This window comes from Triticum aestivum, chromosome 5D, assembly GCF_018294505.1.
Source record: "Triticum aestivum cultivar Chinese Spring chromosome 5D, IWGSC CS RefSeq v2.1, whole genome shotgun sequence".
Classification (NCBI taxonomy): domain Eukaryota; kingdom Viridiplantae; phylum Streptophyta; class Magnoliopsida; order Poales; family Poaceae; genus Triticum; species Triticum aestivum.
In genome coordinates, this window is record NC_057808.1 from 4,805,128 (window position 1) to 4,832,489 (window position 27,362).

The following is a 27,362-nucleotide window of genomic DNA, read 5'->3' on the forward strand; positions in this document are numbered from 1 at the left end:
CCTGCCTGGGATCCTCCTAAACTACTCCTGGTCGTCGTCAGTGGCCTGCACGTAGTAGTAGGCATCTCCGGTGTAGTAGGAGTCGTCGTCGACGGTGGCGTCAAGCTCCTGGGCTCCAGCATCTGGTTGCGACAACCAGGTAGAATGGAAAGGGGGAAAAGAGGGAGAAAAGCAACCGTGAGTACTCATACAAAGTACTCGCAAGTGAGGATCTACACTACATATGTATGGGTATCAGTGTAAAGGGGCAATATCAGTGGACTGAACTACAGAATGCCAGAATAAGAGGGGGATAGCTAGTCCTGTCGAAGACTACGCTTCTGGCAGCCTCCATCTTGCAGCATGTAGAAGAGAGTAGATGGTAAGTTCACCAAGTATCATCGCATAGCATAATCCTACCCGGCGATCCTCCCCTCGTTGCCCTGTTAGAGAGCGATCACCGGGTTATATCTGGCACTTGGAAGGGTGTGTTTTATTAAGTATCCAGTTCTAGTTGTCATAAGGTCAAGGTACAACTCCAAGTCATCCTATTACCGAAGATCACGGCTATTTGAATAGATAAACTTCCCTGCAGGGGTGCACCACATAACCCAACACACTCGATCCCCTTTGGCCGGACACACTTTCCTGGGTCATGCCCGGCCTCAAAAGATCAACACGTTGCAGCCCCACCTAGGCACAACAGAGAGGTCAGCACGCTGGTCTAAATCCTATGCGCGTAGGGGTCTGGGCCCATCACCCATTGCACACCTACACGTTGCGTACACGGCCGGTAAGCAGACCTAGCCTCCCTAATACAAGAGCAGGCTTTCCAGTCCAATCCGGCGCGCGCCGCTCAGTCGCTGACGTCAAGAAGGCTTCGGCTAATACCACGACGTCGAGTGCCCATAACTGTTCCCGCGTAGTTGGTTAGTGCGTATAGGCCAGTGGCCAGACTCAGATCAAATACCAAGATCTCGTTAAGCATGTTAATTGAAGTATCCGCGAATGCCGACCAGGGCCAGGCCCACCTCTCTCCTAGGTGGTCTCAACCTGCCCTGTCGCTCCGCCACAAAGTAACAGTCGGGGGCCGTCGGGAACCCAGGCCCACCTCTGCCGGGATGGAGCCACCTGCTGATACGTCTCCAACGTATCTATAATTTATGAAGTATTCATGCTATTATATTATCCATCTTGGGTGTTTAATGGGCTTTACTATGCACTTTTATATTACTTTTGGGACTAACCTATTGACCCAGAGCCCAGTGCCAGTTTCTGTTTTTTCCCTTGTTTCAGTGTTTCGAAGAAAAGGAATATCAAACGGAATCCAAATGGAATGAAACCTTCGGGAGAGTTATTTTTGGAAAGAAAGCAATCCGGGAGACTTGGAGTGCACGTCAGGGGATCAACGAGGAAAGCACAAGGCAGGGGGCGCGCCCACCCCCACGGGCGCGCCCTCCACCCTCGTGGGCCCCTCATGGCTCCCCTGACGTATTTCTTCCTCCTATATATATATACCATTATACCCTAAAACTTTCGGAGAACATAATAGATCGGGAGTTCCGCCGCCGCAGGCCTCTGTAGCCACCAAAAATAAATCGGGACCCTGTTCTGGCACCCTGTCGGAGGGGAGAACCCTCACCGGTGGCCATCTTCATCATCCCGGCGCTCTCCATGACGAGTAGGGAGTAGTTCACCCTCGGGGCTGAGGGTATGTACCAGTATCTATGTGTTTGATCTCTCTCTCTCTCTCGTGTTCTTGACTTCACACGATCTTGATGTATCGCGAGCTTTGCTATTGTAGTTAGATCTTATGATGTTTCTCCCCCTCTACTCTCTTGTAATGGATTGAGTTTTCCCTTTGAAGTTATCTTATCAGATTGAGTCTTTAATGATTTGAGAACACTTGATGTATGTCTTGCTTGGGATAACCGTGGTGACAATGGGTTATTCTATTGATTCACTTGATGTATGTTTTGGTGATCAACTTGCGGGTTCCGCCCATGAACCTATGCATAGGCGTTGGCACATGTTTTCGTCTTGACTCTCCGGTAGAAACTTTGGGGCACTCTTTGAAGTACTTTGTGTTGGTTGAATAGATGAATCTGAGATTGTGTGATGCATATCGTATAATCATACCCACGGATACTTGAGGTGACATTGGAGTATCTAGGTGACATTAGGGTTTTGGTTGATTTGTATCTTAAGGTGTTATTCTAGTATGAACTCTATGATAGATTGAATGGAAAGAATAACTTCGTGTTATTTTACTACGGACTCTTAAATAGATCGAGCAGAAAGAATAACTTTGAGGTGGTTTCGTACCCTACCATAATCTCTTCGTTTGTTCTCTGCTATTAGTGATTTTGGAGTGACTCTTTGTTGCATGTTGAGGGATAGTTATATGATCCAATTATGTTATTATTGCTGAGAGAACTTGCACTAGTGAAAGTATGAACCCTAGGCCTTGTTTCCTAGCATTGCAATACCGTTTGTGCTCACTTTTATCATTAGTTACCTTGCTGTTTTTATATTTTCAGATTACAAAAACCTATATCTACCATCCATATTGCACTTGTATCACCATCTCTTCGCCGAACTAGTGCACCTATACAATTTACCATTGTATTGGGTGTGTTGGGGACACAAGAGACTCTTTGTTATTTGGTTGCAGGGTTGTTTGAGAGAGACCATCTTCATCCTACGCCTCCCACGGATTGATAAACCTTAGGTCATCCACTTGAGGGAAATTTTCTACTGTCCTACAAACCTCTGCACTTGGAGGCCCAACAACGTCTACAAGAAGAAGGTTGTGTAGTAGACATCAAGCTCTTTCTGGCCTTGCCGGGAGGCTAGGTAAGCGGCACTCACACCCCATCAACTAAGCTCTTTTCTGGCGCCGTTGCCGGGGAGGTGAGTGCTTGAAGGTATATCTTTAGATCTTGCAATCGAATCTTTTTGTTTCTTGTTTTATCACTAGTTTATTATATAAAAGAAAACCACAAAAAATGGAATTATGTTTGCCACATACGCTTCACCTTTTTAATATCTTTCGTGAGTATGATGGAAAGCAAAATTGTGCCAAAGTGTTAGAAGAAGAATGCATTAAAATGTTTGTCACTAAATCTTTGAATGATGAGCATGATTGCAATGTTGTTAGTATGAACTCCTTGAATATCCATGGTACTAACGATGATTGCACTAGTCATGATGAAAATGTCTCCTATAAACATGTCAATTTTTGTGGAGTGCATTGGGTTTGCAAGTACACACCAAATAGGGAAGATAGATATTGCAAGAGGCATAAGCACTTAGAAACTAAATGGTTGCAAGAGAGGCTAGATGTTTGTGCTGAAAATTTAAACTTTCTTAGCCGTACTTGTGAACTTTGCAATGAACGTGATCATTTCAGTACCCAATGCAAATTGTTTCATGATCGTATCGTGTCCAAAAATTGTGATGACTTTATTTCCCTTGCACATCATAATGAACTTAGTTTGCTCTTGGGTTATGAAGAAATGAAACGTATAACTAAGGTTATTCCAGAATTTTCCCTTGATAGAGTTCTTCATTTTGATCTAGAAGAAATTTATATGTATTGTGCGGTGAATTGCATTGCAAATCCTTATATTGCCAATTACATAAAGAAAAGAAAACAAATATAAGATTAAGAGAATGCTAACGAAAGGGAAGAGACTTCCCAATATTATCCTAATATTTCTTATGATGAATCAGGTAACGAGGAGGAGCCTTGTATTAAACCAATCTCATTAATAAGGAGCTCCAAAAAGAGGATTGAACCCACACATGAGGTGAAGAAGAAGAAAAGAAAAAGGAAGAGAGGTAAAAAGATATCTCTCCCAAATAATGTTGCTCCTATTATTGTTGTGCCCAATGAAAATGAATCAAAAATAATTGTGGAAGATGATGCACTTGATGATGATCTCGTTATGCCTATTGCTTGTTGTGATGATTATGATTGGGAAGATAATGATACTTCTTATGATCTGGAAAAACTTTTTGGCACTTGCTTGGAAGAATATGATAATTACTATACTATTGGTGCTATCCATACTATTAATAATGAGAGTGATTATGCTTATGATATGAAAAGACCCAAGCTTGGGGATGCTATGTTGATGAAGATGATGTTTTTGAGAATATATTTTCTGAAATTAATGTTTGTCCCAAGCTTGGGGATGCTATGTTTAATGAAAATGATATTTTTAGCCTCCCAAGTTTTGATATGGAAAGTTGTTATGATGATAGCATGCCTTCTACCTATGATGATTATATTGATGGTAGTGGGTTTGGAAGAGTGTCAACTTTAGGAAGTAATGATCCCACTATTTATGAGGATGTTGAATCTTATAATATTTATGAAAGTGGATTTGGAGAGGTCATGACTTTATTTAGTGATGTATCCACTATTTCGGAAGAGGTTTCAATTGATTATGATGAGAACAAAGTTGCTACTTATGATGATTATTGTGATGAAACTTATGCTATAAAGAGTAGTGATGATTATATTTATAAAACTTGTCATGATTATGAGTACCCTTTCTCTGAACATTACTCTTTGAATGTGGAAACAATTTATAGTATTCAAGTCTCTTATGATACTCCCACTATTCCGAATGAGAAGAATTTTGCTTATGTGGAGAGTAATAAAATTTCTATTCTAGTAGATCATGAAAAGAATGCTTTAGGTGCTGGTTATATTGTTGAATTCATTCATGATGTTACTGAAAATTATTATGAGGGAGGAATATATGCTTGTAGGAATTGCAATAATATCAAGTTTCCTCTCTATGTGCTTAAAGTTTTGAAGTTATGCTTGTTTTGCCTTCCTATGCTAGTTGATTGTTGTTCCCAAAAGTTGTTTGCTCACAAAATCCCTATGCATAGGAAGTGGGTTAGACTTAAATGTGCTATTCATATTCTTCATGATGCTCTCTTTATGTTTCAATTCTTATCTTTTATGTAAGCATCATTGAAATCATCATGCCTAGCTAGAGGCGTTAAACGTTAGCGCTTGTTGGGAGGCAACCCAATTTTTATTTTAGTTCTTTGCTTTTTGGTTCTGTTTAGTAATAAATAATCCATCTAGCTTCTCTTAGATGTGGTTTTATGTTTTAGTTAGTGTTTGTGCCAAGTAAGACCTATAGGATCTTCTTGGATGATAGTTATTTGATCTTGCTGAAAATTCCAGAAACTTTCTGTTCACGAAAACAATTGTTTAAAATCACCAGAACGTGATAAAATACTGATTCCAATTGCATCAGATCAATAATCAAATTATCTAGGACTTCCTATTTTGGTAGATTTTTTTTGAGTTCCAGAAGTTTGAGTTAGTTACAGATTACTACAGACTGTTCTGTTTTTGACAGATTCTGTTTTTCGTGTGTTGTTTGCTTATTTTGATGAATCTATGGCAGTAAAATAGTTATAAACCATAGAGAAGTTGGAATACAGTAGATTTAACACCAATATAAATAAATAATTAGTTCAATACAGTACCTTGAAGTGGTGTTTTGTTTTCTTTCACTAACGGAGCTTACGAGTTTTCTGTTAAGTTTTGTGTTGTGAAGTTTTCAAGTTTTGGGTAAAGATTCGATGGACTATGGAATAAGGAGTGGCAAGAGCCTAATCTTGGGGATGCCCAAGGCACCCCAAGGTAATATTCAAGGACAACCAAGAGCCTAAGCTGGGGGATGCCCCAGATGGCATCCCCTCTTTGGTCTTTGTTCATCGGTAACTTTACTTGGAGCTATATTTTTATTCACCACATGATACGTGTTTTGCTTGGAGCGTCGTTTTATTTTATTTAGCTTTGCTTTCTGTTTGAATAAAATACCAAGATATGAAATTCTTAAATGAGAGAGAGAGTCTTCACATAGCTACATAATTATTTAACTACTCATTGATCTTCACTTATATCTTTTTGGAGTAGTTTGTCATTTACTCGTGTTCTTCACTTATATCCTATGAGTAAATGGTTGAATGATTTGAATGTCATAAATCTGAAATTATATATGTTTCATATGTCTTTCCCGTGGGGAGTAATGCCTTCACATATAAGAAGTAGAGGTGGTATATTTTTTGAAGGTTAGCAAACATTGTATTGGTCACTTGAACAATTCATGAAAGAATATTGAAGGAAGAGAGATTTCACATATAAATATACTATCTTGGACATCTTCTATGATTGTGAGCCCCATTAATTATTTTCAAACCTGAACAAATTAGTTGAAGTTGGACAAGGAAGACAACATAATGAGTTATGCTTGGGTATATTTGTATAAAAGTTATATTGTTATGGATCCTCTAACATGTGGTGCTTGCTATTTAGAATCCTTTGCTAGCCAAAATATCTGTACTAAGCGGGAATACTGCTTGTGCATCCAAATCCCTTGAACCAAGTTTCTTCCATGAGTGTCCACCATATCTACCTATATGCGGTATTTACCTGCCGTTCCAAGTAAATTTGCATGTGCCAAACTCTAAACCTTCAAATAATAATCTGTTTTGTATGCCCGAATCGCTCATGTAGCGACTAGGGGTTAGCAGTATCTTCCATGCTAGGTGGGTTATTCTCACGATGATTGGACTCCGCTCGTCATTCACGAGAAAAATGGCTGGTAACTGGGATGCACAGTCCCATGATCCAAAGATCGAAATCAAATCAAGAATAATTGCAAACAAAACTCCCCCAGGATTGATGTTAGTTGGAGGCACCCGTTGTGTCGTGCAAGCCATGGATTGATGATTGTTGGTGGAGGGGGAGTAAAATCTTTACCTTTCTGTTTGGGAACCGCCTATAATGTATGTAGTATGGAAGATATTGGGAACTCTTGGTCGTTATGTTGACAATGAAAGCATACCTCTCAAAATTATTTTCATCTCTGTTTTTGCTTCGAGCTCTGGCACCTCTAAAATCCCTGCTTCCCTCTGCGAAGGTCTATCTTTTACTTTTATAAAAGAGTCAGTAGTATTCCTTCTCATTCCAACCTACTCTTTAGTTGGCAAGCATCATGTGATGGAAAGATCTGAGCATATATGGCCATTCAAATATATTTGATCATGAATTATTATTGTTGACAATTATCTATATGATAAATGAGTTGGGAGGCGAAACATTAAGCCCCTATCTTTCTCTGTGTTCGATAGATGCTATTTGTTCTAAAAATATGCTTTGAGTGGTAGCAATCATGGAAGACTAAAAGATAGTTGAGTATGTGAAGTTTGCTGAAACAAAGCTCCAACATAGACTCTTCCTGAAAATAAGATGAATAGTAATTGTTTGATGACTAATAACACGGTTTGTTAGAAAGTTTATGATCTATACTTTAACATGTGAATAGCTCGTTACTTGACCATGAAAAGTTCTATGAGTTGAACTATTGTTATGACATATAAATGCTAGAAAAGGTGATTGAAATATCATTGATCAAACTTATGCACCTGCTAGCATTCACACTTCATAAATTCTTTCTTTTATCATGTACCTACTCGAGGACGAGCAGGAATTGAGCTTGGGGATGCTGATACGTCTCCAACGTATCTATAATTTATGAAGTATTCATGCTATTATATTATCCATCTTGGGTGTTTAATGGGCTTTACTATGCACTTTTATATTACTTTTGGGACTAACCTATTGACCCAGAGCCCTGTGCAAGTTTCTGTTTTTCCCTTGTTTCAGTGTTTTGAAGAAAAGGAATATCAAACGGAGTCCAAACGGAATGAAACCTTCAGGAGAGTTATTTCTAGAAAGAAAGCAATCCAGGAGACTTGGAGTGCACGTCAGGGGATCAACGAGGAAGGCACAAGGCAGGGGGCGGGCCCACCCTCTTGGCGCGCCCTCCACCCTCGTGGGCCCCTCGTGGCTCCCTTGACGTATTTCTTCCTCCTATATATACCATTATACCCTAAAACTTTCGGAGAACATAATATATCAGGAGTTCCGCCGCCGCAAGCCTCTGTAGCCACCAAAAACCAATCGGGACCCTGTTCCGGAACCCTGCCGGAGGGGGGAACCCTCACCGGTGGCCATCTTCACCATCCCGGCGCTCTCCATGACGAGGAGGGAGTAGTTCACCCTCAGGGCTGAGGGTATGTACCAGTAGCTATGTGTTTGATCTCTCTCTCTCTCGTGTTCTTGAGGTGATACAACATTGATGTATCGCGAGCTTTGCTATTATTGTAGTTGGATCTTATGATGTTTCTCCCCCTCTACTCTCTTGTAATGGATTGAGTTTTCCCTTTGAAGTTATCTTATCGGATTGAGTCTTTAATGATTTGAGAACACTTGATGTATGTCTTGCGTGGGATAACCGTGGTGACAATGGGTTATTCTATTGATTCACTTGATGTATGTTTTGGTGATCAACTTGCGGGTTCCGCCCATGAACCTATGCATAGGGGTTGGCACACGTTTTCGTCTTGACTCTCCGGTAGAAACTTTGGGGCACTCTTTGAAGTACTTTGTGTTGGTTGAATAGATGAATCTGAGATTGTGTGATGCATATCGTATAATCATACCCACGGATACTTGAGGTGACATTGGAGTATCTAGGTGACATTAGGGTTTTTGTTGATTTGTATCTTAAGGTGTTATTCTAGTATGAACTCTATGATAGATTGAATGGAAAGAATAGCTTCGTGTTATTTTACTACGGACTATTAAATAGATCGAGCAGATAGAATAACTTTGAGGTGGTTTCGTACCCTACCATAATCTCTTCGTTTGTTCTCCGCTAATAGTGATTTTGGAGTGACTCTTTGTTGCATGTTGAGGGATAGTTATATGATCCAGTTATGTTATTATTGCTGAGAGAACTTGCAGTAGTGAAAGTATGAACCCTAGGCCTTGTTTCCTAGCATTGCAATACCGTTTGTGCTCACTTTTATCATTAGTTACCTTGCTGTTTTTATATTTTCAGATTACAAAAACCTATATCTACCATCCATATTGCACTTGTATCACCATCTCTTCGCCGAACTAGTGCACCTATACAATTTACCATTGTATTGGGTGTGTTGGGGACACAAGAGACTCTTTGTTATTTGGTTGCAGGGTTGTTTGAGAGAGACCATCTTCATCCTACGCCTCCCACAGATTGATAAACCTTAGGTCATCCACTTGAGGGAAATTTGCTACTGTCCTACAAACCTCTGTACTTGGAGGCCCAACAACGTCTACAAGAAGAAGGTTGTGTAGTAGACATCAAGCTCTTTTCTGGCGCCGTTGCCGGGGAGGCTAGGTAAGCGGCACTCACACCCCATCAACTAAGCTCTTTTCTGGCGCCGTTGCCGGGGAGGTGAGTGCTTGAAGGTATATCTTTAGATCTTGCAATCGAATCTTTTTGTTTCTTGTTTTATCACTAGTTTATTATATAAAAGAAAACCACAAAAAATGGAATTATGTTTGCCACATACGCTTCACCTTTTTAATATCTTTCGTGAGTATGATGGAAAGGAAAATTGTGCCAAAGTGTTAGAAGAAGAATGCATTAAAATGTTTGGCACTAAATCTTTGAATGATGAGCATGATTGCAATGTTGTTAGTATGAACTCCTTGAATATCCATGGTACTAACGATGATTGCACTGGTCATGATGAAAATGTCTCCTATAAACATGTCAATTTTTGTGGAGTGCATTGGGTTTGCAAGTACACACCAAATAGGGAAGATAGATATTGCAAGAGGCATAAGCACTTAGAAACTAAATGGTTGCAAGAGAGGCTAGATGTTTGTGCTGAAAATTTAAACTTTCGTAGCCGTACTTGTGAACTTTGCAATGAACGTGATCATTTCAGTACCCAATGCAAATTGTTTCATGATCGTATCGTGTCCAAAAATTGTGATGACTTTATTTCCCTTGCACATCATAATGAACTTAGTTTGCTCTTGGGTTATGAAGAAATGAAACGTATAACTAAGGTATTCCAGAATTTTCCCTTGATAGAGTTCTTCATTTTGATCTAGAAGAAATTTATATGTATTGTGCGGTGAATTGCATTGAAAATCCTTATATTGCCAATTACATAAAGAAAAGAAAACAAATAGAAGATGAAGAGAATGCTAACGAAAGGGAAGAGACTTCCCAATATTCTCCTATTATTTCTTATGATGAATCAGGTAACGAGGAGGAGCCTTCTATTCAACCAATCTCATTAATAAGGAGCTCCAAAAAGAGGATTGAACCCACACATGATGGTGAAGAAGAAGAAAAGAAAAAGGAAGAGAGGTAAAAAGATATCTCTCCCAAATAATGTTGCTCCTATTATTGTTGTGCCTCATGAAAATGAATCAAAAATAATTGTGGAAGATGATGCACTTGATGATGATCTCGTTATGCCTATTGCTTGTTGTGATGATTATGATTGGGAAGATAATGATACTTCTTATGATCTTGAAAATCTTTTTGGCACTTGCTTGGAAGAATATGATAATTGCTATACTATTGGTGCTATCCATACTATTAATAATGAGAGTGATTATGCTTATGATATGAAAAGACCCAAGCTTGGGGATGCTATGTTTGATGAAGATGATGTTTTTGAGAATATATTTGCTGCAATTAATGTTTGTCCCAAGCTTGGGGATGCTATGTTTAATGAAGATGATATTTTTAGCCTCCCAAGTTTTGATATGCAAAGTTTTATGATGATAGCATGCCTTCTACCTATGATGATTATATTGATGAAGTGGGTTTGGAAGAGTGTCAACTTTAGGAAGTAATGATCCCACTATTTTGGAGGATGTTGAATCTTATAATATTTATGAAAGTGGATTTGGAGAGGTCATGACTTTATTTAGTGATGTATCCACTATTTCGGAAGAGGTTTCAATTGATTATGATGAGAACAAAGTTGCTACTTATGATGATTATTGTGATGAAACTTATGCTATAAAGAGTAGTGATGATTATATTTATAAAACTTATCATGATTATGAGTACCCTTTCTCTGAACATTACTCTTTTAATGTGGAAACAATTTATAGTATTCAAGTCTCTTATGATACTCCCACTATTCCGAATGAGAAGAATTTTGCTTATGTGGAGAGTAATAAAATTTCTATGCAAGTAGATCATGAAAAGAATGCTTTAGGTGCTGGTTATATTGTTGAATTCATTCGTGATGTTACTGAAAATTATTATGAGGGAGGAATATATGCTTGTAGGAATTGCAATAATATCAAGTTTCCTCTCTATGTCCTTGAAGTATTGAAGTTATGCTTGTTTTGCCTTCCTATGCTAGTTAATTGTTGTTCCCATAAGTTGTTTGCTCACAAAATCCCTATGCATAGGAAGTGGGTTAGACTTAAATGTGCTAGTTATATTCTTCATGATGCTCTCTTTATGTTTCAATTCTTATCTTTTATGTGAGCATCATTGAAATCATCATGCCTAGCTAGAGGCGTTAAACGTTAGCGCTTGTTGGGAGGCAACCCAATTTTTATTTTAGTTCTTTTCTTTTTGGTTCTGTTTAGTAATAAATAATCCATCTAGCTTCTCTTAGATGTGGTTTTATGTTTTAGTTAGTGTTTGTGCCAAGTAAGACCTATAGGATCTTCTTGGCTGATAGTTATTTGATCTTGCTGAAAATTCCAGAAACTTTCTGTTCACAAAAACAATTGTTTAAAATCACCAGAACGTGATAAAATACTGATTCCAATTGCATCAGATCAATAATCAAATTATCTAGGACTTCCTATTTTGGTAGATGTTTTTTGAGTTCCAGAAGTTTGAGTTAGTTACAGATTACTACAGACTGTTCTGTTTTTGACAGATTCTGTTTTTCGTGTGTTGTTTGCTTATTTTGATGAATCTATGGCCAGTAAAATAGTTATAAACCATAGAGAAGTTGGAATACAGTAGATTTAACACCAATATAAATAAATAATGAGTTCATTACAGTACCTTGAAGTGGTGTTTTGTTTTCTTTCGCTAACGGAGCTTACGAGTTTTCTGTTAAGTTTTGTGTTGTGAAGTTTTCAAGTTTTGGGTAAAGATTCGATGGACTATGGAATAAGGAGTGGCAAGAGCCTAAGCTTGGGGATGCCCAAGGCACCCCAAGGTAATATTCAAGGACAACCAAGAGCCTAAGCTTGGGGATGCCCCGGATGGCATCCCCTCTTTCGTCTTTGTTCATCGGTAACTTTACTTGGAGCTATATTTTTATTCACCACATGATATGTGTTTTGCTTGGAGCGTCATTTTATTTTCTTTAGCTTTGCTTGCTGTTTGAATAAAATACCAAGATCTGAAATTCTTAAATGAGAGAGAGTCTTCACATAGCTACATAATTATTTAACTACTCATTGATCTTCACTTATATCTTTTTGGAGTAGTTTGTCATTTACTCGTGTGCTTCACTTATATCCTATGAGTAAATGGTTGAATGATTTGAATGTCATAAATCTGAAATTATATATGTTTCATATGCCTTTCCCATGGGGAGTAATGCTTTCACATATAAGAAGTAGATGTGGTAAATTTATTGAAGGTTAGCAAACATTGTATTGGTCACTTGAACAATTCATGAAAGAATATTGAAGGAAGAGAGATTTCACATATAAATATACTATCTTGGACATCTTCTATGATTGTGAGCCCCATTAATTATTTTCAAACCTGAGCAAATTAGTTGAAGTTGGACAAGGAAGACAACATAATGAGTTATGCTTGGGTATATTTGTATAGAAGTTATATTGTTATGGATCCTCTAACATGTGGTGCTTGCTATTTAGAATCCTTTGCTAGCCAAAATATCTGTACTAAGCGGGAATACTGCTTGTGCATCCAAATCCTTGAACCAAGTTTCTTCCATGAGTGTCCACCATATCTACCTATATGCGGTATTTACCTGCCGTTCCAAGTAAATTTGCATGTGCCAAACTCTAAACCTTCAAATAATAATCTGTTTTGTATGCCCGAATCGCTCATGTAGCGACTAGGGGTTAGCAGTATCTTCCATGCTAGGTGGGTTATTCTCACGATGAGTGGACTCCGCTCATCATTCACGAGAAAATGGCTGGTAACTGGGATGCCCAGTCCCATGATCCAAAGATCGAAATCAAATCAAAAATAATTGCAAACAAAACTCCCCCAGGATTGATGTTAGTTGGAGGCACCCGTTGTTTCGGGCAAGCCATGGATTGATGATTGTTGGTGGAGGGGGAGTAAAATCTTTACCTTTCTGTTTGGGAACCGCCTATAATGTATGTAGTATGGAAGATATTGGGAACTCTTGGTCGTTATGTTGACAATGAAAGCATACCTCTCAAAATTATTTTCATCTCTGTTTTTGCTTCGAGCTCTGGCACCTCTGCAAATCCCTGCTTCCCTCTGCGAAGGGCCTATCTTTTACTTTTATGCAAGAGTCAGTAGTATTCCTTCTCATTCCAACCTACTCTTTAGTTGGCAAGCATCATGTGATGGAAAGATCTGAGCATATATGGCCATTCAAATATATTTGATCATGAATTATTATTGTTGACAATTATCTATATGATAAATGAGTTGGGAGGCGAAACATTAAGCCCCTATCTTTCTCTGTGTTCGATAGATGCTATTTGTTCTAAAAATATGCTTTGAGTGGTAGCAATCATGGAAGACTAAAAGATAGTTGAGTATGTGAAGTTTGCTGAATCAAAGCTCCGACATAGACTCTTCCTGAAAATAAGATGAATAGTAATTGTTTGATGACTAATAACACGGTTTGTTAGAAAGTTTATGATCTATACTTTAACATGTGAATAGCTCGTTACTTGACCATGAAAAGTTCTATGAGTTGAACTATTGTTATGACATATAAATGCTAGAAAAGGTGATTGAAATATCATTGATCAAACTTATGCACCTGCTAGCATTCACACTTCATAAATTCTTTCTTTTATCATGTACCTACTCGAGGACGAGCAGGAATTAAGCTTGGGGATGCTGATACGTCTCCAACGTATCTATAATTTATGAAGTATTCATGCTATTATATTATCCATCTTGGGTGTTTAATGGGCTTTACTATGCACTTTTATATTACTTTTGGGACTAACCTATTGACCCAGAGCCCTGTGCAAGTTTCTGTTTTTTCCCTTGTTTCAGTGTTTCGAAGAAAAGGAATATCAAAGGGAGTCCAAACGGAATGAAACCTTCAGGAGAGTTATTTCTGGAAAGAAAGCAATCCGGGAGACTTGGAGTGCACGTCAGGGGATCAACGAGGAAGGCACAAGGCAGGGGCGGGCCCACCCTCTTGGCGCGCCCTCCACCCTCGTGGGCCCCTCGTGGCTCCCTTGACGTATTTCTTCCTCCTATATATACCATTATACCCTAAAACTTTCGGAGAACATAATATATCAGGAGTTCCGCCGCCGCAAGCCTCTGTAGCCACCAAAAACCAATCGGGACCCTGTTCCGGAACCCTGCCGGAGGGGGGAACCCTCACCGGTGGCCATCTTCACCATCCCGGCGCTCTCCATGACGAGGAGGGAGTAGTTCACCCTCGGGGCTGAGGGTATGTACCAGTAGCTATGTGTTTGATCTCTCTCTCTCTCTCTCTCTCGTGTTCTTGAGGTGATACGATCTTGATGTATCGCGAGCTTTGCTATTATTGTAGTTGGATCTTATGATGTTTCTCCCCCTCTACTCTCTTGTAATGGATTGAGTTTTCCCTTTGAAGTTATCTTATCGGATTGAGTCTTTAATGATTTGAGAACACTTGATGTATGTCTTGCGTGGGATAACCGTGGTGACAATGGGTTATTCTATTGATTCACTTGATGTATGTTTTGGTGATCAACTTGCGGGTTCCGCCCATGAACCTATGCATAGGGGTTGGCACACGTTTTCGTCTTGACTCTCCGGTAGAAACTTTGGGGCACTCTTTGAAGTACTTTGTGTTGGTTGAATAGATGAATCTGAGATTGTGTGATGCATATCGTATAATCATACCCACGGATACTTGAGGTGACATTGGAGTATCTAGGTGACATTAGGGTTTTGGTTGATTTGTATCTTAAGGTGTTATTCTAGTATGAACTCTATGATAGATTGAATGGAAAGAATAGCTTCGTGTTATTTTACTACGGACTCTTAAATAGATCGAGCAGATAGAATAACTTTGAGGTGGTTTCGTACCCTACCATAATCTCTTCGTTTGTTCTCCGCTATTAGTGATTTTGGAGTGACTCTTTGTTGCATGTTGAGGGATAGTTATATGATCCAATTATGTTATTATTGCTGAGAGAACTTGCAGTAGTGAAAGTATGAACCCTAGGCCTTGTTTCCTAGCATTGCAATACCGTTTGTGCTCACTTTTATCATTAGTTACCTTGCTGTTTTTATATTTTCAGATTAAAAAACCTATATCTACCATCCATATTGCACTTGTAACACCATCTCTTCGCCGAACTAGTGCACCTATACAATTTACCATTGTATTGGGTGTGTTGGGGACACAAGAGACTCTTTGTTATTTGGTTGCAGGGTTGTTTGAGAGAGACCATCTTCATCCTACGCCTCCCACGGATTGATAAACCTTAGGTCATCCACTTGAGGGAAATTTGCTACTGTCCTACAAACCTCTGCACTTGGAGGCCCAACAACGTCTACAAGAAGAAGGTTGTGTAGTAGACATCAAGCTCTTTTCTGGTGCCGTTGCCGGGGAGGCTAGGTAAGCGGCACTCACACCCCATCAACTAAGCTCTTTTCTGGCGCCGTTGCCGGGGAGGTGAGTGCTTGAAGGTATATCTTTAGATCTTGCAATCGAATCTTTTTGTTTCTTGTTTTATCACTAGTTTATTATATAAAAGAAAACCACAAAAAATGGAATTATGTTTGCCACATACGCTTCACCTTTTTAATATCTTTCATGAGTATGATGGAAAGCAAAATTGTGCCAAAGTGTTAGAAGAAGAATGCATTAAAATGTTTGGCACTAAATCTTTGAATGATGAGCATGATTGCAATGTTGTTAGTATGAACTCGTTGAATATCCATGGTACTAACGATGATTGCACTAGTCATGATGAAAATGTCTCCTATAAACATGTCAATTTTTGTGGAGTGCATTGGGTTTGCAAGTACACACCAAATAGGGAAGATAGATATTGCAAGAGGCATAAGCACTTAGAAACTAAATGGTTGCAAGAGAGGCTAGATGTTTGTGCTGAAAATTTAAACTTTCTTAGCCGTACTTGTGAACTTTGCAATGAACGTGATCATTTCAGTACCCAATGCAAATTGTTTCATGATCGTATCGTGTCCAAAAATTGTGATGACTTTATTTCCCTTGCACATCATAATGAACTTAGTTTGCTCTTGGGTTATGAAGAAATGAAACGTATAACTAAGGTTATTCCAGAATTTTCCCTTGATTGAGTTCTTCATTTTGATCTAGAAGAAATTTATATGTATTGTGCGGTGAATTGCATTGAAAATCCTTATATTGCCAATTACATAAAGAAAAGAAAACAAATATAAGATGAAGAGAATGCTAACGAAAGGGAAGAGACTTCCCAATATTATCCTAATATTTCTTATGATGAATCAGGTAACGAGGAGGAGCCTTCTATTAAACCAATCTCATTAACAAGGAGCTCCAAAAAGAGGATTGAACCCACACATGAGGTGAAGAAGAAGAAAAGAAAAAGGAAGAGAGGTAAAAAGATATCTCTCCCAAATAATGTTGCTCCTATTATTGTTGTGCCCAATGAAAAAGAATCAAAAATAATTGTGGAAGATGATGCACTTGATGATGATCTCATTATGCCTATTGCTTGTTGTGATGATTATGATTGGGAAGATAATGATACTTCTTATGATCTTGAAAATCTTTTTGGCACTTGCTTGGAAGAATATGATAATTGCTATACTATTGGTGGTATCCATACTATTAATAATGAGAGTGATTATGCTTACGATATGAAAAGACCCAAGCTTGGGGATGCTATGTTGATGAAGATGATGTTTTTGAGAATATATTTTCTGAAATTAATGTTTGTCCCAAGCTTGGGGATGCTATGTTTAATGAAGATGATATTTTTAGCCTCCCAAGTTTTGATATGCAAAGTTGTTATGATGATAGCATGCCTTCTACCTATGATGATTATATTGATGGAAGTGGGTTTGGAAGAGTGTCAACTTTAGGAAGTAATGATCCCACTATTTTGGAGGATGTTGAATCTTATAATATTTATGAAAGTGGTTTTGGAGAGGTCATGACTTTATTTAGTGATGTATCCACTATTTCGGAAGAGGTTTCAATTGATTATGATGAGAACAAAGTTGCTACTTATGATGATTATTGTGATGAAACTTCTGCTATAAAGAGTAGTGATGATTATATTTATAAAACTTGTCATGATTATGAGTACCCTTTCTCTGAACATTACTCTTTGAATGTGGAAACAATTTATAGTATTCAAGTCTCTTATGATACTCCCACTATTCCGAATGAGAAGAATTTTGCTTATGTGGAGAGTAATAAAATTTCTATGCTAGTAGATCATGAAAAGAATGCTTTAGGTGCTGGTTATATTTTTGAATTCATTCATGATGCTACTGAAAATTATTATGAGGGAGGAATATATGGTTGTAGGAATTGCAATAATATCAAGTTTCCTCTCTATGTGCTTATAGTTTTGAAGTTATGCTTGTTTTGCCTTCCTATGCTAGTTGATTGTTGTTCCCATAAGTTGTTTGCTCACAAAATCCCTATGCATAGGAAGTGGGTTAGACTTAAATATGCTACTCATATTCTTCATGATGCTCTCTTTATGTTTCAATTCTTATCTTTTATGTGAGCATCATTGAAATCAGCATGCCAAGCTAGAGGCGTTAAACGTTAGCGCTTGTTGGGAGGCAACCCAATTTTTATTTTAGTTCTTTGCTTTTTGGTTCTTTTTAGTAATAAATAATCCATGTAGCTTCTCTTTAGATGTGGTTATATGTTTTAATTAGTGATTGTGCCAAGTAAGACCTATAGGATCTTCTTGGATGATAGTTATTTGATCTTGCTGAAAATTCCAGAAACTATCTGTTCACGAAAACAATTGTTTAAAATCACCAGAACGTGATAAAATACTGATTCCAATTGCATCAGATCAATAATCAAATTATCTAGGACGTCCTATTTTGGTAGATGTTTTTTGAGTTCCAGAAGTTTGCGTTAGTTACAGATTACTACAGACTGTTCTGTTTTTGACAGATTCTGTTTTTCGTGTGTTGTTTGCTTATTTTGATGAATCTATGGCCAGTAAAATAGTTATAAACCATAGAGAAGTTGGAATAAAGTAGATTTAACACCAATATAAATAAAGAATTATTTCAATACAGTACGTTGAAGTGGTGTTTTGTTTTCTTTCACTAACGGAGCTTACGAGTTTTCTGTTAAGTTTTGTGTTGTGAAGTTTTCAAGTTTTGGGTAAAGATTCGATGGACTATGGAATAAGGAGTGGCAAGAGCCTAATCTTGGGGATGCCCAATTCACCCCAAGGTAATATTCAAGGACAACCAAGAGCCTAAGCTTGGGGATGCCCCGGATGGCATCCCCTCTTTGGTCTTTGTTCATCGGTAACTTTACTTGGAGCTATATTTTTATTCACCACATGATACGTGTTTTGCTTGGAGCGTCATTTTATTTTATTTAGCTTTGCTTGCTGTTTGAATAAAATACCAAGATATGAAATTCTTAAATGAGAGAGAGAGTCTTCACATAGCTACATAATTATTTAACTACTCATTGATCTTCACTTATATCTTTTTGGAGTACTTTGTCATTTACTCGTGTTCTTCACTTATATCCTATGAGTAAATGGTTGAATGATTTGAATGTCATAAATCTGAAATTATATATGTTTCATATGTCTTTCCCATGGGGAGTAATGCTTTCACATATAAGAAGTAGAGGTGGTATATTTTTTGAAGGTTAGCAAACATTGTATTGGTCACTTGAACAATTCATGAAAGAATATTGAAGGAAGAGAGATTTCACATATAAATATACTATCTTGGACATCTTCTATGATTGTGAGTCCCATTAATTATTTTCAAACCTGAGCAAATTAGTTGAAGTTGGACAAGGAAGACAACATAATGAGTTATGCTTGGGTATATTTGTATAAAAGTTATATTTTTATGGATCCTCTAACATGTGGTGCTTGCTATTTAGAATCCTTTGCTAGCCAAAATATCTGTACTAAGCAGGAATACTGCTGGTGCATCCAAATGCCTTGAACCAAGTTTCTTCCATGAGTGTCCACCATATCTACCTATATGCGGTATTTACCAGCCGTTCCAAGTAAATTTGCATGTGCCAAACTCTAAACCTTCAAATAATAATCTGTTTTGTATGCCCGAATCGCTCATGTAGTGACTAGGGGTTAGCAGTATCTTCCATGCTAGGTGGGTTATTCTCACGATGAGTGGACTCCGCTCATCATTCACGAGAAAAATGGCTGGTAACTGGGATGCACAGTCCCATGATCCAAAGATCGAAATCAAATCAAAAATAATTGCAAACAAAACTCCCCCAGGATTGATGTTAGTTGGGGGCACCCGTTGTTTCATGCAAGCCATGGATTGATGATTGTTGGTGGAGGGGGAGTAAAATCTTTACCTTTCTGTTTGGGAACCGCCTATCATGTATGTAGTATGGAAGATATTTGGAACTCTTGGCCGTTTTGTTGACAATGAAAGCATACCTCTCAAAATTATTTTCATCTCTGTTTTTGCTTCGAGCTCTGGCACCTCTGCAAATCCCTACTTCCCTCTGCGAAGGTCTATCTTTTACTTTTATGCAAGAGTCAGTAGTATTCCTTCTCATTCCAACCTACTCTTTAGTTGGCAAGCATCATGTGATGGAAAGATCTGAGCATATATGGCCATTCAAATATATTTGATCATGAATTATTATTGTTGACAATTATCTATATGATAAATGAGTTGGGAGGCGAAACATTAAGCCCCTATCTTTCTCTGTGTTCGATAGATGCTATTTGTTCAAGAAATATGCTTTGAGTGGTAGCAATCATGGAAGACTAAAAGATAGTTGAGAATGTGAAGTTTGCTGAATCAAAGCTCTGACATAGACTCTTCCTGAAAATAAGATGAATAGTAATTGTTTGATGACTAATAACACGGTTTGTTAGAAAGTTTATGATCTATACTTTAACTGAATAGCTTATTACTTGACCATGAAAAGTTCTATGAGTTGAACTACTGTTATGACATATAAATGCTAGAAAAGGTGATTGAAATTATCATTCATCAAACTTATGCACCTGCTAGCATTCACACTTCATAAATTCTTTCTTTTATCATTTACCTACTCGAGGACGAGCAGGAATTAAGCTTGGGGATGCTGATACGTCTCCAACGTATCTATAATTTATGAAGTATTCATGCTATTATATTATCCATCTTGGGTGTTTAATGGGCTTTACTATGCACTTTTATATTACTTTTGGGACTAACCTATTGACCCAGAGCCCATTGCAAGTTTCTGTTTTTTCCCTTGTTTCAGTGTTTCGAAGAAAAGGAATATCAAACGGAGTCCAAACGGAATGAAACCTTCGGGAGAGTTATTTTTGGAAAGAAAGCAATCCGGGAGACTTGGAGTGCACGTCAGGGGATCAACGAGGAAGGCACGAGGCAGGGGGGCGCGCCCACCCCCTGGGCACGCCCCCCACCCTCGTGGGCCCCTCGTGGATCCCCTGACATATTTCTTCCTCCTATATATATATACCATTATACCCTAAAACTTTCGGAGAACATAATAGATCGGGTGTTCCGCCGCCGCAAGCCTCTGTAGCCACCAAAAACCAATCGGGACCCCGTTCCAGCACCCTGCCGGAGGGGGGAACCCTCACCGGTGGCCATCTTCATCATCCCGACGCTCTCCATGACGAGGAGGGAGTAGTTCACCCTCGGGGCTGAGGGTATGTACTAGTAGCTATGTGTTTGATCTCTCTCTCTCTCTCGTGTTCTTGAGGTGATACGATCTTGATGTATCGCGAGCTTTGCTATTATTGTAGTTGGATCTTATGATGTTTCTCCCCCTGTACTCTCTTGTAATGGATTGAGTTTTCCCTTTGAAGGTATCTTATCGGATTGAGTCTTTAATGATTTGAGAACACTTGATGTATTTCTTGCGTGGGATAACTGTGGTGACAATGGGTTATTCTATTGATTCACTTGATGTATGTTTTGGTGATCAACTTGCGGGTTCCGCCCATGAACCTATGCATAGGGGTTGGCACACGTTTCGTCTTGACTCTCCGGTAGAAACTTTGGGGCACTCTTTGAAGTACTTTGTGTTGGTTGAATAGATGAATCTGAGATTGTGTGATGCATATCGTATAATCATACCCACGGATACTTGAGGTGACATTGGAGTATCTAGGTGACATTAGGGTTTTGGTTGATTTGTGTCTTAAGGTGTTATTCTAGTATGAACTCTATGATAAATTGAACGGAAAGAATAGCTTCGTGTTATTTTACTACGGACTCTTAAATAGATCGAGCAGAAAGAATAACTTTGAGGTGGTTTCGTACCCTACCATAATCTCTTCGTTTGTTCTCCGCTATTAGTGATTTTGGAGTGACTCTTTGTTGCATGTTGAGGGATAGTTATATGATCCAATTATGTTATTATTGTTGAGAGAACTTGCACTAGTGAAAGTATGAACCCTAGGCCTTGTTTCCTAGCATTGCAATACCGTTTGTGCTCACTTTTATCATTAGTTACCTTGCTCTTTTAATATTTTCAGATTACAAAAACCTATATCTACCATCCATATTGCACTTGTATCACCATCTCTTCGCCGAACTAGTGCACCTATACAATTTACCATTGTATTGGGTGTGTTGGGGACACAAGAGACTCTTTGTTATTTGGTTGTAGGGTTGTTTGAGAGAGACCATCTTCATCCTACGCCTCCCACAGATTGATAAACCTTAGGTCATCCACTTGAGGGAAATTTGCTACTGTCCTACAAACCTCTGCACTTGGAGGCCCAACAACGTCTACAAGAAGAAGGTTGTGTAGTAGACATCACCTGCCCCTTCAGCCCCCATCTCCGAACAGTATCATAAGTAATGTAACAGTATAAAGTATATAGCATTTGCCCGTGGTCACCTCCCGAATGATCACGGCCCAGTAGTATAGCATGGCAGACGGACGAGAATGTAGGGCCACTGATGGAATAATAGCATCCTATACTAAGCATTTAGGATTGCAGGTAAGGATAACAACTATAGCAACAATGACAGGCTATGCAGAAGAATAAGATTAACCGAAAGTAGTAACATGCTACACTACTCTAATACAAGCAGTAGAGAGAAGGAATAGGCGATATCTGGTGATCAAGGGGGGGGGCTTGCCTTGTTGCTCTGGCAAGAAGGAGGGTCGTCGGTGACATAGTCGATCACGGGGGTATCGGCGGCGGTCTCGAGGTCTACCGGAAAGAAGTAACGAAGGGGGAACACAAATAAATAATAGAGCAATCAAAGCAACACAAAGCATAACATGGCAATACGCGATACCGGCGAAGGGGGGAAACATTCGGGAAAGTATCCCCGGTGTTTCACATTTTCGGAAAGATGAACCGGAGGGGGAAAGTTGCGTGTTTGCTATGCTAGGGATGTGTGGCGAACGAACGGACTGCGTATTCGGATTCGTCTCGTCGTTCAGAGCAACTTTCATGTAAAAAGTATTTTCATACGAGCTACGAATTATTTTATATTAATTTTTAAAGATTTAATCAATTTCTAAATTATTATTATGAAATTAATTCGAAAATAGCATTATTGCATCAGCATGACGTCAGCATGACATCAGCAGTCAACGGAGGTGCTGACTGGGTCAAACTGACATGTGGGGTCCGCATGTCATTGATTGTTCTCTAATTATCAGCTAAAATTTTAATTAGCAGATTAATTAGATTTAATTAGTTAACTAAACAGAGTTAATTAAGTTAATCAATTATCCTAATTAATTAATTAATTCTTATTATTTTTATTATCATTTTTTCTAACGTCATTGGCCCAAAGGCCATAGCGAGCGCTGGGCAGTGGGTACGGGCGAGCGGGCGTGAGGCGCGGTTGGAGCGGGGCCGAGCGGCACGGCCGGTGCAGCCAGACGGCGCGGGCGCGGCCGGCGTGGGCGACGGCTGATGGCAGCGGCAGGAGGGAGGCAACAGCGAGGCAGGCTCGGACCTGACCGAGCGACGGCGATGAGCGGGTGTAGCAGGGGGCTGCTGTGCGCGACACGGTGGGGGGTGCAAGCGCGCGCTGGTGAGGGAAGAGGCGGCCGACAGTGGCGGACGAAGGCGGGGCAGTGCGAGGCCTGGGCGAGGCCGACGGGGCTAGCCGCAACAGCTAGCAGGAGAAGGGGCAGCGCGGGCAGGCAGGGGCACGCGCCTGAGAGCGAGGCATGGCAGAGGCGGCGAGCGCAGGCGGTGCGAGCGAGCGCGGGCTGTGCGCAGGGAGCAGTGGAGGGCGGCGATCCAAGGTAGCGGCGCTAGCGGGTGGCGCGGCCGCGGGAAGAAGAGCACGACGGGGGTGCGCCCCGAGCGCGGGGGGCGACGGGGAGGGGCGTGGTGACCGCGGGCGTGGCCAGACCCAGTCGGGGGAGCGGTGGCCGCGGCGCCAGAGAGGAAAGGGGGAGACGGGAAGGAGGGGAGGCCTCACGGGCATTGACGGGGAGAGGGTCGGCGTGGCTCGGTGAAGCCGTTCGGGGAGGAGACGAGGAGGTCCGGTGGGGAGGGCGGCGCCGAGCGGTGTTGGCGACGGCGGAGGAGTCCCGGCGAGTGACGAGCGGCGACGGCAGTCCGGGGCGGCGTCCAGGTCGTGACCTGATCCAAATCTGGATCGGGGGAGGAGGAGGCGAACGTGGGGGGGGGGGGAGTGGAGAGTGGAATCGGTCTAGGGTTTCACTGGGTTTGGTTATAGGCCAGGGGGAGTTGGGCCGGCTAGCTGGGCCGTGGTCCAATTGGCCATAGGGGGGCTGTTGTTTCCCCCCTTTTTTTTGGTTTACCTTTTTCTTTTTCTGTTTATTTTTATTTGTTATGTTTTGTACTTATCTTAAATAGCAAATAGGTTTAGTAAAATAGGAAACTTGTCCCCATAATTCACATTCCAAAATTAGACAATGCCACAAAAAAATTGATCCCAAATTAAAATATTTAACATTTTATAATTAATAAAAGGCATTTATTAAATTGGTTATGCTGCTGTTTCATTCCCATTTGAGCATTTAAACATATTATAAAAGTGTGGTTTCTCCACCGTAATTACCTATGCATTATTTGGCTCACTCCGAACATTTGTTTTAATATTTGAAAACTTTTATTGTTTGCTTGATTCCTGAATTTGAATTCGAACCGGTTTTGAACTAACGCGAGATTAGTAACATTAATCGAGGTGATGTGACATCATTAGCAGAGGGTTACTGTAGCTTAACTATCCAGGCGTCACAATTCTCCTCCACTACAAGAAATCTCGTCCCGAGATTTAAGGGGGAAGTAAGGGGGAAGGGATTTAGTTACGGAATTCTAACGAGTCTTCTCGGTCTTGGTTGCTCTCCTCGAGGAGGTCGATCCATTACATTGGTGTCTTCGTTTCTCTACTTCAGGTCATCATGATGAAGTCATCATCCTTTCTTCGGAAATTTCATCGTACTTACGAAAGGACAAGGGGTAACTTTGGAAGAACGGACCATACAAGGTTGACTATCTGGCAGATAACTCAGGGAATGTGGTAGAAAGTAACTCTCGAATAGATACTTAAGAAAATATCGCGAGTAAAGTAAGAAGGTACCATGAGATGTTTCCAATGGGCAGGCAATCGTTGGATGGCCTAATCAAAAGGTGAAGGGGGGTTCAGAGCAACGAGAATAAGTATTGCGTCTGATACCAGAATAGATCACTTGGCAGGTGGCCCGTGATTTGCATAAGAAGTCAAGCGCGAGGAATAACTTTGACAACAGGGTGTACAGGAGAGTCAGGTTTCGATCATGTGGAACTGTGGGTTATGGGCCCACCATGTGGGTTAAAAGTAGGAAGGGCGATGACGTCTTGCACGATCATGTAAGCAAGGTATGTCAGAGGATAACCTATCAGTTATGTCGGCAACAATATCAGTACCAAGGGCGAGGGACGAAGAGAACCATTTTCCTGCTCGTTGAACGAGGTGGACCAATAGGCAAAGTTCTCGTCCATCGGTGGCTATCGGAATGTCATCAACAATAGTAACAGGGTCTTACTGACAGAATTGTACAACGAGGTGTTTACATAACCAGGAGAATATTACTGCTTAGATCATATAGATCACAAGAAAGTTTAAACCAAACAATGGAAAGAAAAATATGATTATCAGATTAAACAGAACAATGGAAAGGAAAATGTGTTAAAACACATATTCCAGGGGTATATCCTTCCCACGGACAAGTAGGGCATGATATGCATGACAGGATATAAAGTAGAAACCCCTTTAGGTAAGGGGAGAGAAACTTCATGACATTACCCATACAATGGTGTTTGGATAATTGATAAAGAAAATTTAGCATTGTGCTTCAAATGTTCTTATTGAAAATCGAAGTACCAGTGACATGCTTCGAGATAGCATTGACAAGGTCTTCAAGCAAAGGTCAGACTTCGGATACATGAAGGATCCATCAGGATAAACTTATAAACAAGGCATTCAATTTCCTCATGGAAAAATGGTTAACCTTGTTAAAAAGGAAACTATAACAATAGGTCCTCCGACCAGGTGTGCTAGGCATGATATCACCTTACTGGGTTATATAAAGATCAATGCTACGACTCTTGGAAAATGTTCCAACCATCATATCTGACAAGTTTCAAATCTGATTGGTGTGAGGACACCTTAGACTCAGGATGCCTGAGAAGAAGAGGTGCAACACAATTGACGAGACGACATTATATGATTCTCGGGAAATGAACTATGGAAGCGAGTTCCGAACAAGGGTTCACCATTAAATAAGGAGAGTTGAGGAGGTGACTGATTGACTCAGCGACAATCCATTGAGATTTCCAAAAAGATGGATTTCCACAACTATGTGAACAAGGAGATAACATTAGCTAGATCAAATGACTTAATGATGTATGCTCGAGGAAAACATACACAGTTAAACATTGGTTGAGATGTGCACCCGAAATATGGGCTAGGTAGCATGATCAATGCTCGAATGATGATTCAATAAGCCATAAACGTAGAATGAAACTATAGACCAATAACTTCAAAGCAATAGGGTTGCTAGAAGTTTAGAATTTACACATCATAGACCATTTGTCGGTATTCCGGTTAGAAACAATAGGGGACTAAGAAAAGAATGGTGATGTTAATAAGTATCACTTGTATCAAGAATTCTTAAGGGTGGTGAATTTCCCATGACATTCTTGACATAAAAGATAGCAATACTCCAAGGTAGAACATAACATAAGTTGGATAGCAAGGATCTCAAGGTACAACACAAAACATGAACAAGTTTGTGTTGAAGGGAAAGCAAGAATGTTGCCGATGATAACACAAATCATCGAGGGGCAAGGATGGTATTTCTGATCATGAATTCAATTGATATCCTGGAGGAACTCAGAATGTTGATGATGATCATGACAAATTTTGTCGAGAGGTTTCATGGAGATGTAATCGATCGGCGATGACATCAAGTCAAAGGAATGATGAAGCGAAAGGTTAATAGAACCAAGGGTACGACACAAACTCCAAAGCAAGCTTGTTGTCCAAAGCTAAATGATATGATGAGGAAAGATCGACGTAAGCTTAGCTCATCTAAAAAATTGTGCTCCGGGAAGAAGGACCAGGTAGCACAGTTAAAATTTAGCACGATAATGATATAGCTCATCAGGCTAGGAAGGACTTGAAGGATTAATAAACTCATAAGAAACAAAAAATACTTGAGTTATTGAATCGGAGTGTGGAATCGATTCACTTATCAGTGTTCTCGAGTGACTATTAACTCAGAACCCGGCGGGATTGGAATCGGCGATTAATAATAGTTGATGAAGAACTCATAAGAAGTTATGTAGTTCCAAGATAATCTCATGATACCAGGGGGTAATACTCGACGACAGATCAAAGTAGAGGTTGGACTAGAGTATTGCTATGCAGAAGACAAGTGCTTAAACTTGCACGAGAAATGGTATTTAAAGGAGAACATGGCCGGAAACACGATTGCAAAAGGCCGGATCCCAAATATAAGAACTTATACCAAGAGAATAATTAATTTAAGAGAAGCTTTAATGATAAGATCCACATCGTGTCCATGGGCATGAACACAAAGTTCAAGGTCGAATCCCACTTCTTCAATGTATAACCTTCCATTCACTGCTCTAG